The following is a 15200-nucleotide window of genomic DNA, read 5'->3' as shown; positions in this document are numbered from 1 at the left end:
CAAGCTCAAATAAATTCATATACCTCCACTAATATTTCAATAAATACCTGACCACATTTTACTTTCTTCAGATTTGGTAGCGTTTATTTCAGCGGTGTCAAACTAATTTTTGTTTTGGGCCAAATTGAGATCACGAATGCTCTTAAAGGGTCGTGCCAGAATGTATTAATAAAATCTGTTCACAAACTGTTAAAATATCAGTGAATTCTTAAAATTAAATAATGTTATTGAACATCTTTTCAGTTCCTCCAGGATTTTCTGATTCTTTTTGTGATTTCTTTGATTTTTTTTCCCAATAAAAATCAAAGTGTTTGTGGTAATAATTTGAAAATACTGTATTTACAATATTTGCACTTATTTATGACATTAAATGTGACTTTTCATTACTCGCTGTACAGATCAAGGACTATAATCTGACATCTGCTAAAGCTGAGGCAGCTGTTTAGGACAAGTAAGAAAGTTTTTGACATTTTTTGAGAAAAATCTTCAATAAACTCCCAGTTTTTGGTGCAATTTGTTGATTTTGTGTGAATTTCCACTTTAATTCTCAAGAAACTGTAGGAACTGATTGACATAATTTGGCAGTAAACTGATGAAAACTACATTCATTTGATTGATGAAATAATATTTAAGGACAGTTAGTGTTTAATGTAGAATCTAGAGGGCCACATAGAAAGCTGTGGCGGGCTGAATTTGGCCCACGGGCCTTGAGTTTGACATGTGGCTTTTAAGGTTCCAGTAATTTCAAAATCTGAAATTGAGAAAAATGTTTTGGTTAACTGAAATAAATAAAACCTGTATTTAATGGGGGAACTATATTATATGTGCTGTACACAGCACAATAATTCTGCACCTAAAAATGAGCTAAGTACGAAAAAACTAAAACTTCTTCCCTCAGCTAAAACTAAACAATATATAACTAATAATGACTAATTAAAACTAGCAAACACACTCTAAGAACTAAGTAAAACCAACTGGACAAGACAAGAGTGTCCATCACACCCATATCAGTGACCGACCCTGTTAATATGCATTATGAATTAAGTCCTGCTCCACCATTGAGACAATACTGAGTCTACAGGTTTGTTCTGCTTAGACTAACCTTTGTGTTTTATTGGGGTGTGGTGTCTGGGTTTTCCCACTGCAAGCTTTCACCACTTGGAACACCCTGCAGCTGTGGCATTCGCCAGCAATCATTAGCCAGGCAATTTGTGGCAGAGCCAGAGCGAACTGAGCACAGTCGCATCTGGCTAGTGCAGCCACAGTCTGGTCAAAATGGGCATTTCTGACATTCCTACCACCTTTTGCCTCTCAGATTGGACTCTAATTGCATCCAGCCGAAGGAGAGGAACTTTCTCTTCTTTTTATTTAACTAAACCCACCAGGGAGAACAGATTCTTATTCCTCTTTAGGTGTTCAAAATAAACACACACACATATTGTTTTGACTAAGAATTGATTAGTTCATGAATAAAGAAACAGACAGTGATTCCCAGATATTTTATTCTTCAATTTCCTCCCTTATTTTTAAAAATTAAACTTGAATTGCAAAGATCCTCATCATGGTTTACCCCACCTGTGTCAAACTGAAGGCCCTTGATCCAAATCCAGCCCACCATAACTTTTCATGTGGCGCTCTAGATTCTAGACTAAATACTTAAGTGTGCTTAAATATTATGCTATCAATCAAATTAATGCAGTTTTTTCTGTTTATTGCCTAATTATATTAATCAAATTCCCGCAAAATCAGCAAATTGCTCTAAAACTGGGAGTTTATTGCAGATTTTTCTCAAAAATTGTCAAAAACTTTACTTGTACTAGACAGCTTATATTATATTGCTTGAAAGTTGTCTCAGAGCAACAATATTATCATTTATCGCGATAACGTCAGGGACAATTTATCGTACAGTATCGTACAAATCGTACAAATTTGTTAGGCCTGTGGATTGCATGTATTTAATGTTTTGCATTGTTTGTCAAATTGTTTTGAACACAGCAGTTTCAAAATAAAAGCACCTCTGTTGGAGTATTGAACGATACGGAAGCATTTAGGGTAATTTTTAGAAAACAGTTTTAATATCTGGATGAACCATTCTTTATCCACAAGCAAAACTGCATTGGGACACAGTTATTGGTGTCCCTCACAATGTTCTATAAAAAACTTTATAATAAATAAATATTTCATTGCAACAGTGTAAACACAAGAAATACAAGTTTTAATTGTGGGCGGAAATTAAAAATGTTTTGTTTTTAACCTCGCAGTAAAACAGAAAATGTTGCATCTCCAGAAATTAAATGCATTTACTTTACTGAGTGTTTCATTTAGTTGAACTTTGGCTGTAAATTACTTGAATAAAGATCTCTCTTTTCGCCTGTTTTGTTGCTAATGCCACTCAAGCTGTTGTTGGGAGGGGAAAAACTGGGAGAAGTTCAGCGCTTTCTTGTGGCCGTCATTTTAAAACGATTTGATTCCTTAATTGCCATGTCGATAATAACATTTATGGTTGAAAACCATAAATGCTACACTATAATTACAAAGGCATTTGGAATTTTAAGAAAAGACAAATATGAAAATACGTGAAGTGACATCAGTCGAGCAATCATTGTAAAGGGAGTTGAAGTTTTTGAAAAGTTAATAAATCTACTGAATGACCTGAAATGGCATGGATTTCAGATGTGATATTTTTTAAAAAGTGCATCTTAATTCCAATTATGTCAATACTTTGGGTATTCAGTGGAATAATAAACACTACCAGCCTCTTTTGACACCTCAGCTGCCTTATTCACACCACTCCCGCTTGTGGTTGCAGGTTTTTAGAAAATCCATGTAATTACGAAGGATGTTCTGCTCCAGCTAACAACTTCTAATGCGTCTTTCAAATTAGGGTAATAATTTCTTCACACTAAAGTAAGTATACAGTAGATGAAAGAAACTGGCCCAGATTGCGCCATTACATCCGTCCTTGCTTGTGGTTGTGAGCCTGTCATTTTCATACCAACAAGCATGAATCAGGTCACTGTGTCTGCTGTCTGACTCAAAAGCGGTGTGTTTAACCAGGGCTAAAAAGGCGTTTTCCAAAACTCATTCATAAAGTAACTAGAAAAGGTTAACAGAGGGAAAACACACATATAGCAACTGTTGTGTTTTTTCCATCTGTAATACTTTTATTTTTAGTGCTATTGATAATTTTGAGGCCTATTTCTAATGATCTCTGTTAATCAGAATGCTGATTAGTACAAGCCTCGAAACTTTGTTAAATTAAGTTTATTACTCGGCGCACACCCGCCGTGTTCCGGGCAGGTGATTACTTGCATTGCACAGTGCTCTTATTTCCGCCTCTGAGTTGTTGACAAAAGCGAAGTGTTAGCAGCATAACGTAAAATTTTCAAGTTCAGTTCGGGGGCATTTCATTGATTGATGATGATGTCCGAGTTTTTATAGTTTTGCGGGGAACCAATAGATATCCTTAAACTGACTAGTGCGATGCCTGGAGTTTGGCAGCCTTTCTCCTCCCAGAGCTGGCGGCGGTGAAGAGCGCGGCGGGTGTTTCTGTACAGGTAAACGGATAGACTGAACACTGCGGGTGGCTCTGCCGTAGTTGATGCTTAACATGAGCGTAGCTTTACGGACGAACCAGAAAATAAATATTTCATCCCGGTCGCAACAAATGGGTGGCGGAGCGCACGGCGGCAGTACATAGCTGTCATTTTTTGTGCTTCTGTGTGACGAAGGAACCAAATCCCTTCACCAACGTGGACATAGAAGCTACAAATGACTGTGCAAAGTTAGAGTTCATCTATCAAATGGATCGAAAATGAATACATAAACTAAAGAGTGAAGAATCAAAAAATTTTTCCAAGTGTCTTTGTGAGCCTGCCTCTTTATTTTCAAATTGAATAAAACTTCAGATTTTTGTAAACTTTTTGTCCAGGTTAAAAAGTGAGCTATTATTGTTACTGGTTAGCTTTTAAAACAACAGAAAAGTTATGGTAGTGATGTAAAAATATGAAATTTGAGCTGATCTTCATATCCGATTGTAATACTGCTGTTATGGTAAAATTGACCAGTTTTGTATTTTAGCTAATTTTTATTCGATTACATTACTCAATTAATTGTCAGAATAATCAATAGAATACTTGATTACTAAAATAATCGTTTAAAAGACTAATCTTTTATAGTTTGTACCCAGCAAAGTTTGCAGTATGTATTCAGTGCCTGAGCTCAATGTCGGTGTCAAAGTTACCTGATATTCCATTTGGAAGATGATCACCAAAGCAGCTCAGTGTTTTGATGCAGGTAGGCATATATGCCTTACCTGAAAAAGGTTTTTATCTGCAACATTATTTTATATCCAATGCATGGTTCACCTCCTTGTTGAGGAACAGAACAACATGTTGTTTGTCTGCTACAGTGGCATATAAGGAGCCTACTGTTCTCCTAAGCTGCCACGTTTAGAGCTGAAGTCTGTAAGTTTCTGAAGGAATGCCAGTAATTAGCTCCATAATCTTAAGATTTGGGAAGTCTGCAAGAACACAGACTTTATCATTGTGTGATATGTCACACTACTTTGGCTTTATTGAGAAAAAAGGGTTTTCTAATTATCAACAGGTTGCAATTTTTATGGGTAGAAGCTGAATAGCTAAATTAAAATTGGGCGTCCTCTGAACTTACTGCACAATACAAGCACAAGCCATTCACCACTTACCATTTAGAGGCCGTTTACTGCTGAATTTTCACAACAATAAAAAGTTTATCTCTTTTTGGACCAATAAAGAAACACAGGGAGGTGCTCAAGTGGAAAAGATTGGCACCTTTTGTGGCGCATGGAACTGCCAACTGCCTTAGTAACATGAGATTTATTACAAACACAGCTTAGACATCAATTCAAATCAACAACCATATGCTGTCTGATGCAAATGTTTAAGAATTTCAAAATATTCATATCACTTTTCAGACATAGTCTCCAGATAAGTGGTGTATTTACGTGTAATTGTAAATACACTTAGGAATATGTAAGCACTACATTGTGTTTTTTCCTTTGGTGAAATGTCTTAAGAAAATTCAATTAGATTCAGTTTAGCTGACTTCAATGTTCACCTGGAGAAAAAAGTTAACACAAAACAAAAATGCTTTGTAATTCATTTAATTCTTGGAATTATAAACTGATCAAAAGGTAGCGTACTGACTCACAACCTGTCTTCAAGTTAAACTTTCTGAATCGAATTTGGAACTTACGTTACCCTGTTTTTAATTTTTACATACTGAGAACAATGTGTTTGTCTTGACTGCATAATGCTGCACTTTTAGTACAAAATATCTTCTCCACCATAACTTTAGGTTGGAACAGAAAGTTTCAATCTGAAGTTATGGTACAAATCTACCAGGTAGATTACAGCAAGAGAGTTGTCTTCATAAACTTGACTTTTCTACACCTTAAATCGACTATCTAAAATCTTTGACTGTGAGTGCAACACAAGTTTATATGCACTCACTATGGATAAAAGATATTTGAGAAACTTATGTAACTAGTTCTATTACTAAATAAACTACAATTACTTTGTTATAACAAAGTAGTTAAGTCTTCCTGTATCTTAGCGTGTACAAACCTCCATGTAGCTTCAAAATAAAACCAAACAGGACAGAATGTAAAGGTCTGGCAGAAAGAACCTGAGGGAGATTCAAACCTAAAACCATCTTGCGGAGACGCAACAGTGATACAGACAGTGTCAGTGTGCAGCAAAGTTATAAAAAAACAGTATGAAAGAACTAATTTTCATCTTTTTGTTCTGGAGAAGGCATAGACCTTATGGCATCATTCAGACATTTTGCAGAACATTTTCTTGGCCATGAGAACAACACCTTGCTGGCTTCTTCTATAAACATCTCTGCACTTCATTGTCAGGTTGTGTGAAAGAAGCACTGAAACAAGTCGGGTCTCAATAGCTGCATGCACTCAGAGCGGTGTATATGTGTCAGCACGACACCCACTGTCTCTGAAATTACAAAAAGCGGTGATGAAAAGTCCTTTTTTTCCCACAAAAAGCCTGCTGTATCAGATGAGACAAAGACGACAGATCCCCTCACAGTCTGAACTTTCGCCAAACTAACGTGATTGTCGTGACTCAGCAAGTAGATGAATTCTCGCCAATACAAAGTCCTTGAACGCCACACTGCCTTTTTTAAGAGTCTAGAAGGAAAAGATGAGTCTGAACGGGATGTGTGTGTGGGTGTGGGTGTCCTTTATCAAAGACAACCCATCTCCCTTTAGCGCTGAGTGCTTCTCTGAGGTGTACAGTACAGCTAACCAGGATGAACAGAGAAAGGACTCCTTTCTTCTAGCCTTCCTCACTCACAGTAAAAGTGCAGTTCTACCTCAAGCTCTGGTTTCTGTGCTCCTTTTGTCCAAGGCCACCGATTGAGGACACAAAATGGGTCTGAAGGGAACCCAATACAGCGCCATCACATGTCTCATTGCCCCCTGTCAGTGCTGCTGTCACAAACATGAAAAAATCGGGATTTGTTTAGCAGTGTTGAATTATGCACTTGCTCTCTCAGTGTACAGTAATTCTCCATTTTTATCTGGAACTTGACAATAAAAACAGCAATACCCCCTTCCTGTAACCTTTAAAGTGGTATTTTGAGCTAACACTTGAAGCTTTCCCTGGTGGGCTACATAGTAAAGCAATGCCGCTGACCCGGTAATGTGAGCAGAATGCCTTCCTCTGAGTAGCTCTGCTCTGCAGGCACTCCACCAGAGTTTTACAGAGGGCCTATCCAGCAACAGCTTGAAACATGAGCTTTTTATTGGTGAAGGAATGTTGCCGGTAAACAGATTTGCCATCAGATATGTGTGGTACCAATCCTGACCTTCACTATCAAAGGTACGGGCTGCCTGTAAGAAGTCTCATGCGGACAGCTTTATGTGGATCTGGCTGTGAGCTAAATTTTTCTTTATTCAATATTTTCTCTGAAAATAACTAAAAAAATAGACAACAATGTGACTTTTTGTCTTTGCCAACAAAACAGCAAACTTTAGGCAGTGACTTATGGTTACATACGCAACTTTTTGAAACCTTGAATGGATCTGAGACACTTAAATGTTTCTTGTGGTGTGGTTTAGATCCCAATACTGTTTGTTGTAGCTACGGAAAATATTGTAGTTCGATTTTGAAAAAGCATCATGTGTTCAGCTTTTGGGGCTGTTGAAAACAAATATTTTAGTAATTGAGTATTCTATCGATTACTCTTACAATTAATTGAGTAATCGGATTAAAAAAATGTTTATAACTCTCACCTTGAACTATTTATAGCTTTTGTGTCCATGTTAGTGACAGAATTTGACACCTTTGTCGTCTCACGCAGAAGCACATCTACTAGCTATGTACCGCCACGATGCGCTCCGCCACCCATTTGTTGAGACCGAGATGATATGAAATTAATTTTCCGGTTCGTCAGTAAAGCTACACTTATGCTAAGCATCAACTACAGAGCAGTAGGCCGTTGTGTTCAGTTTATCCTCTCACCTGTATAAATGCACCCGCCGCGCTCTTGTCCGCCACCAGGAAGCAGCTCCAGGAGGAGAAAGTTTGTTGTACTCAACTTAAAGATGCTTATTGATTCCCTGAAGAACAATAAAACCAAGACATTATCATCAATCAATAAAATTCTCCCAGACCAAACTTGAAAATTGGACGTTATGCTGCTGGCACTTAGAACTAAGCAACAACTCAGAGGCGGAAGTGAGAGTGCTGCGCAATGCAAATAATGATAAAACATAATTTAACAATGCATCGAAGCAAATGATTTACCTCGAGGAATTTTAATAATCAAGGTACTCGAGTCGTTCGAGGAATCATTACAGCTTTAGATTATTTACATCCCATATTGTGTTGTAGGAATTGCTTTTAATAGAATCAAATTTGTGTGGATTGTATAAAACATGCATGCATTGACTCTTGAATAAAACACAGTGCTTCAAGGGTCACCTGGATGTTAAATGGAGTATGGACTTTTTTCACTTCTGATATGGTAGCAGTATTGTCGATTTGAATTTGATACCATACATACTTTATTACTTTTTTGGTAGAGTGTAATGTTAGAAAAGACTTGATCAAATTATGTTATTCAGAGAACAATAGTGAACAACAATATGAGTGGAGTGCTTCTAACGCTACGCTTATTATATCAGAGATTTTAGATGCAGGCTGGCAGAATCCAATACTTGTTTTGTTTTTGTTTTTTACCTTTGGTGATTTTTAAAGTAGTTTTTGAACTTAATACTTTCAAAAAATGGACAGCTAAAAGATCCAGTAAGAAGAGCTTCGATCAAAGCAGCAGCTCCAGAGATTCACAGTTTTGTTGGAAGAATCAGATGACAACATTCTTCTTCCTTTTTCACTCAACTAATCTTGACTTTAGGGATCAGTCACAAGAAAAAAGCCATTATTCTACCAATATGCATTAAACCTTTATCTAACAGTAAAAAAGTACAGTTCAGAAAATGTCAAACTTCAGCTAATTTACAAAGATTAGCAACGATATTCTCTGTAGATGTGTAAGGATTGTTTTATTTACCCATGTTCAAAACCATTTGTTAGCTGTGCCACTAAAATGTTACTTTGTGTTGATCAATTACATAAAATCTAGACACATTATCTAGATTTTTGAGGTTGTAAAGTGTGGAAAAGTGGGTCACTGTAGAAGAAAGTGTAATTTATACATGGTAGTCCAATGACAAAAAAAAATCCCTCAATCCTACTTCTTCAACAAGCAGAGAGAAAGAAAAAAGCTTTCCCAGAAATGTTATAACTTTGGCAGCAAACAGGAATAGCAGATCCACAGCGTGTTGCTCCACATCTTGGACTTAAACCATATTCCTGATATTTTGTCTTATGCTGGTGCCCCAATGTCTCTAATCTGTATAACAAATCTATGGAGTGATGCGTAGTCATCCACAAAAAATATATAAACATATTTTTGGTTTGCAAAAATGTCCAATGCTTTACTATGCTGTTTATGTTTTGTCCTGGAATAAAATTCAAAACATGTTCAGTACCACAAGTGATTCTGTACCCTGTGTCCACCCAAATCACACTCATGTCCTCTGTGATCTGTTTATGAAGGTCTTTTGGCTCAAAGGTGTCACCAAAGTGTTCGTAGTGAGATGCAACTTGGTTCAAATTTGTTTTATATTCCTTCTTGACGTACCAGCAGTTGGAAAAGAGTTACCCTTCAAAACAGACATAAACAGATGAACTAATATTGGAACAGGATGTTCCTGGTCGTACATGTTCTTGCAAAGTGAATCCAGTCTTACAATTGATTTTTTTGTGTCAATGGGTCCGCCAATTTCTTGCGAATAAGAACAATTTGATACTGGCAAACACAAAAATGGGTTTCTGGGTCATTCGTGACTCCGTCGACCTACTTTCAGCGTAGCCAGTTCTTGTACAAGCTTCCAAATCCAAACCATCCTGTGGCAGTTCATTGAAATGTCAACATCAACTTACATTAGGCTCTATTCAGCGAGGGACAGAAGGGACACAGGTGTTTGTCTTAACTGTTCACATCTGATGAAATCCCCTCGTCTTATGAAACACCATTCTGCAGAAAACACATGTAGTGTGTGTGGACATCTGTCTACCACAACTTTCCCTAATATTTCACACCTTTGTGTTGAGAGTGAAATGTGGAAGATTTCACTTCAAATACACAGAGGATATTATACATCCTGTAGTGTAGACACATTCATTGTATGAAAATCAAACTTTAAATCAAGACAGAGTTGACGCAAACCTTCAGTCACATTAGTTTTCGCAGCTCACTTCTATTTTTGTTTTCATCCTAACTATACAATCTTTATTGGACTACCCATTGTTCCACTTTATTAAAGTTAGTCATGTTGTGTTTATAGTGAGGAACGAGTTATCACAGATGTTTAAACGTGATTTATTTTGCGTAGCCTACGCTTTTAACAGCTTAGGCTAGATTTGTGGGCTATGTGCAAAACATTTTTCGCACAAAATCATTCTTAGTGAGATTTCAGTCCGTTCAGTTCTGCCTACTGTGAGCTCTTTTCAGAACAAGAGCTTTTAGGGTGTCTTGTCAATTTAAATCAAAATAAGCTGCTGCTGCTGGCCACGCCCCCAACGCAACATTTACACTCACAGGTCAAAATGGCTGCAAACAGATGTGCAATTATGCAACTGTACATCTTTGAAAAGCAGAAGTAGAACCTCCCAACCAGCAAGTGGTTTCTGAATGGTAAGTCAACAACAAAACACTTCTGTTTTCCAGCAGCCATTGTACAGCGCATAGAGCGGTAAAACCAGTTGTCTAAACGTGCTGGAGCTCTGCTGGTGTTTCTAGCTAACTGGCTGGGCTTTGGTTGCTAGGTGAGGGGCAATGTCTGCTGATTTGTGACGTTACATAAGGAAGTTCTTTGAAATGGCTCATTTTCCAGACACCAAAAATCATTAACTTATTGCCAAAAAACGATAGATAGGCTGCTGTAGTATAATCATCAGATCTTCTGTTGGATTTGTTAATGATGGCAAGCAGGGAAATAAAAAATGTTTTAGACCAGGGTCGACCTCTCTTAGAGGTTAAGGGTTGGTGAGTCTCTAAAAGGTTTGTTTTGCAGAGGTTTATCAAACCAGGAAAGATGAGACAATGAATCCCAATGTAGCTAAAATGGGAGTCCGTCTGGTTTCTGTATACAATAGTTTGATGATTGCACCATTAGCCTTTTTATTTTTACTCTTCTCTATGCATGTGAAATGAAGAAGAAGTGAATTTGAAGGATTTAGGGGTGGAGTGGTTGAACATTTAAAGGTTCTTGAGCATTTTGTCGTGAATGCAGGTATCTCTGAGATCTGAGTTTGTTATTTCGGGTCCTTGGGGCAACTAAGTCCGGCAGCCTTGCCTTTTGTACATCGGATAAATTTTAATGTTATTTGTGGTCTCTGAGGGATCTTTTCTTTGTCCAATGTTTTAATTTAGAACAAATGGTACCGTCTGATTTAGACCAAATAGTGTCAAAATTACAACTTTATTCTCGTACAACTTTACCTGTATTTAAAACACAAACCAAAAAACTCTTTGAGTTCCATTGCAAACAAATAATTGTAGCTTTCAGAAAAAGGCCAGAAACAAATAAATATTAGCAATATGGCTGCACATTTTGCACAATAAAAGTTAAACTATATAACAACCTTATTGTTTTTACAGTTTTTACAGTTGTAAGAATGCATATCCCAGTGAATCATTTGCACTTTTTTTCTTTCAGACTGGGTAGTCTTGATTAACTTAATGACTTAATAAACTGAACTTGGACATTATTTTGAGACCGTTTTGATAATCAGGTCACACAATGCTGGATCCAGTGTTTTATTTGTACAGATAAATTATTCAATATGATCAGATTCCCAAGAGTATTTCAATTTGGAGGGCGTGAAAAAATTTATGACAAAAGATAACTGAGAAACACTGGATTAAGAGAATGTTACGTTCACATTGGCAAATATGTTTTACAAGTTTGCTGATAAAAATAACTCACAATAGGATTAACATCCCCAGAAATACGCACCGCTAACGTAGCCGTCTAAAATCATTGTAAACCACTTGCAGCTGGCCGGCCAGCTCCTGCAGTCATTAGTAGACCTGTGGTTTCACAGTGATGTTAATGCATGGTTGTGTTGCACTTGCTCACGGAGGTGAGGCATACGGAGTGGCACACAGTGACTTTGCTGTGGCAGGCGCGCTCTTTTTGAAGCCAAGTTTGTAACTCGACACAAGAGCGGGGCCAGAAGGAATTACAGGTTGGCAGATAAACAGAGCAGCAGCAGCAGCAGGGCGTGATCCCTTCGTGAAATTAAAAGCCACTGCTTCTCTCATCAGCTGCCAGCTCAGCTAATGAATAGCAAACTAACAGGATTTTGGGCCATTCCTCTCAGCTGTTGTCTCAGTTGAACACTGTGCTTTACCATAGAACATGCTGTTTGCTATTCTTTTAAAGTGCACTAACAACAAATGTAGACAATATAAATAAGTTTATTCAGGTTAAGACCATAGCACCTTCCTAACTTACTAAAATGAAAAGAAATTTAAACTTCTGCTAGAAAAAAGTATGTAATTTCTTTGTTTACTTTGTATAATTCACTCATTGTACCACATTTGACATATTGTGTGGAAATCTATTATAAGCCTGGCGGGCCACCGGGCTTCATTTGTGCCCCTACCAGGCTTAGCATTGTTAATTTATTAGTTCTTTTAATGATTGCATTTTTTTTAGACTTTATAGTTGGCTGTTTAGGTATTAATCTTCAAGTCTTCCAAAAATGCATAACTATCAAATTATATTTTCAAATTTCCTGTCAACTTTAAACTCAAAAACAAGGCGGGCAGCTGGATGAGCACCGGCCTTAGCAGGTTTTCAGGAGAAACCCTGAATTTTTGTACTTCATACAAAAAAAAATGAGGTAACATTTTATTTAAATGCGTGTGCATAATACTGTCATAAACATGACAAAACATCTCTGAGGATGAAGGAGTCTTTATAAATGTTTACAGCTGTGGTCATGAAGTGTTATTCAGTATAAAATGACACTTTTAATGCAAAGTTGTACTAAAGGTTGCATTAAAAGTCCATTATAATGGCCAACTGTGCATTATTTGGTAAATAATAAAACTTTTAATGCAAAGTTGAAATAAAACTTCCATTAAAAGTGTCAACTTTGCACTAAAAGTGTCATTTACCGAATGACATGTCATGACAACGATCAAACATTCATGAAGACTCCATGTTCATAACATCTATTATGTCATGTTCATGACAGTATTATGCCAATCTTATGCACACCTCTTCAAATAAAGTATTAACAAAAATGAATTCGAACCTACAAACCCATAATTTTTTTCATAAAATGTACTGAAATTCTGGGACCTTCTAACATTTAAAACTGTGCAATTCATGTTTAAAGTAAGAAACCATTAACTTCCATACAATATACTAAACCTATTTTGTGACAGAGAGGGCAGTTATAATTTAAGAGAAGGAAATAAAAAGCAACGTATTAGAACAATAAGAGTTTTTGTTTATTAGTGTGGAAATATGTTGTATGAGATGAATGTTTCAAAGACCAAAAATGCTATTGATGATATTTTTAAAAATGCATAAATAATTGTACATTTAAGAACGAGAATGTGAGATTTAAGTGTCATGTAATGTGAAAATAATTTATGTATATCTGGTGTTTGGAGATTTAAATGTATAAAAGTTTATGATTATGAGAGGGGCAGGAAATCATAAGATCTTGTATCATATGATGTGAAATTGCATTGGGCATGATAAATTGTTTTAATTTGTTTTTCTTGTTTTTACTATTTGTCTTTTTGAAATAAAAAAAAAAGTTTCAATGTAAGGGTTGGATAAAACATTTTCACTGACCCAACCACATTTTTTCCTTCCACTCAACATTTCATTAATTAAAAGAATGACTGTATTTAATTCAACAAGGTTATTTTTAACTGATAGATACTTATAGTTCACAGGAAAGATCAACTTGGATAACTTAAAGTCACATTTCTGCTTATGTAAATCTTATTTTTTGCTCACTTGTTGCCAAAACGTAATAAAGAAATCGGAACACAAACAAGACATTTAAGAAATTAATAGGTTGAAATATTTAAAAAAACATCCCCTTCTAAATAATTACCTTTTTTCTGTCATTTATTTTATATTTTTACTCACAATGCATTGAAAAATAAAGAACCAAGAAAACCATTTATAGGTCCAACTTTCTGTTGCGTCACTGGTCAGTTTTTTATTATTGTTTCACAAAAATAATATTATCTTCTTGGTTGAGGTGTTCAGGATCAGGCAGCGCCAGGGTCAAAGGTCAGAGCACATACTTGTCAGGAATCCCGACGCTCCTGCCAACAATCACAGGAACTGTTTTGTTCTCTTGGGGGATTTACAGTTTTTCATGACAGATTACGGAAAGCAACTACAGAGAAGTAGCCAAGGTGTTTATGCGATTATGTGGTAATTATGTCACACAATTAAAAGAGTAATGTCTTTGTTTTGTAAATGCAAAGATTGCAGTGATTTAGAAAAATAAAATAATTGGCCTGGGTTTGTGCTAAAGGTTGGATTTGGGACCTCTGATCTTAAAACTCACCTTTTTCTGTATATAATGCTTGAAAGGTGGATATTTTTATAAACGTTTTGCAAACCGACGTACCAGAATTTACAGAACCGACCCGTAAATCCAGGTTAGTAGAAAAACATCTACCAAACCACATTCTAGACTTATGCTGGTCACAGCTTTATTATCTTAGAAAATGTTATTCTTTTCTAATTCAAGTCTCAAAAACTGTATGGTCAGGTGTTACCCAAAAGCCCTTGTTTTTACAGAAGCAGGTTGCAGGAAAGTGTATTAATAAAACACTATTTTCAGTGGGATTCAGCATGAATCAGACCGTCGTTGGTTGGTGGAATATGAATCAAGTATTTCAGATTTTAATTGTGAGGTTTGAGGATATTTCGGCGTTTCCACCTGATGGTGCTCCACATGGTTTCTCCTGCAAGGATCAAATAAACGATTTCTGTTTTGCAAGTGTATAGTCATTGTGCACTAAACATTAGCCGCTGCTTTAGCAATTAAATTAAACAAAAAAAAAAAAATGCAATGGGATCCATGCATCGCTCCTTTTTAAAGATTAATGTGATGTTGTACGTTGTCTCTGCATAAATAAATAAGCAGTATAAACATAAAAAAAGATATCTTCTCACACTAAAATAAATATTTTTTATCGGTACATGTTTGAGTAAAATGAACATTGTTCTTTTATTCTATGAACTACTGATATGTCTCTGAAATTACACGCAAAAATGTTGTATTTTTTTGCAGAAAATGAGAAATGGTCAAAATAACAAAAAAGATGCAGGGCTTTCAGATTTCAAATAAAGCAAAGAAAACAAGTTCATATTAATTTAGAAGCAACAATACTAATGCTTTAACTCAGGAAGAGTTCAGGAATCGATGTTTGGTGGAATGACCAGGAGGTTCAGTGCAGTGGGCTGTTAGTTTTTTCCAGAGCTGTATATCTGTACATTCATTGGGATTCAGAAATTATTTTCTGAATAATTTCAGAAAATAAACACAGAGATGTTACCTTTTAAACGTTTTACAAAAACT

The 15200-nt window shown here is 36.2% G+C and overlaps 1 long non-coding RNA gene across 1 annotated transcript in view; it reads left to right on the top strand.

Moving 5' to 3' along the window:
• The window catches only part of LOC111611389, a 69684-nt gene that overhangs the window by 23072 nt on the left and 31412 nt on the right, over positions 1–15200 (top strand). The window lies entirely within an intron of this gene.

The sequence above is a fragment of the Xiphophorus maculatus genome, chromosome 15 (assembly GCF_002775205.1).
Source record: "Xiphophorus maculatus strain JP 163 A chromosome 15, X_maculatus-5.0-male, whole genome shotgun sequence".
Taxonomy (NCBI): Eukaryota; Metazoa; Chordata; class Actinopteri; order Cyprinodontiformes; family Poeciliidae; genus Xiphophorus; species Xiphophorus maculatus.
The sequence above is the reverse complement of the archived record's forward strand: the minus strand, read 5'-3'. Positions and strand labels throughout refer to the sequence as shown.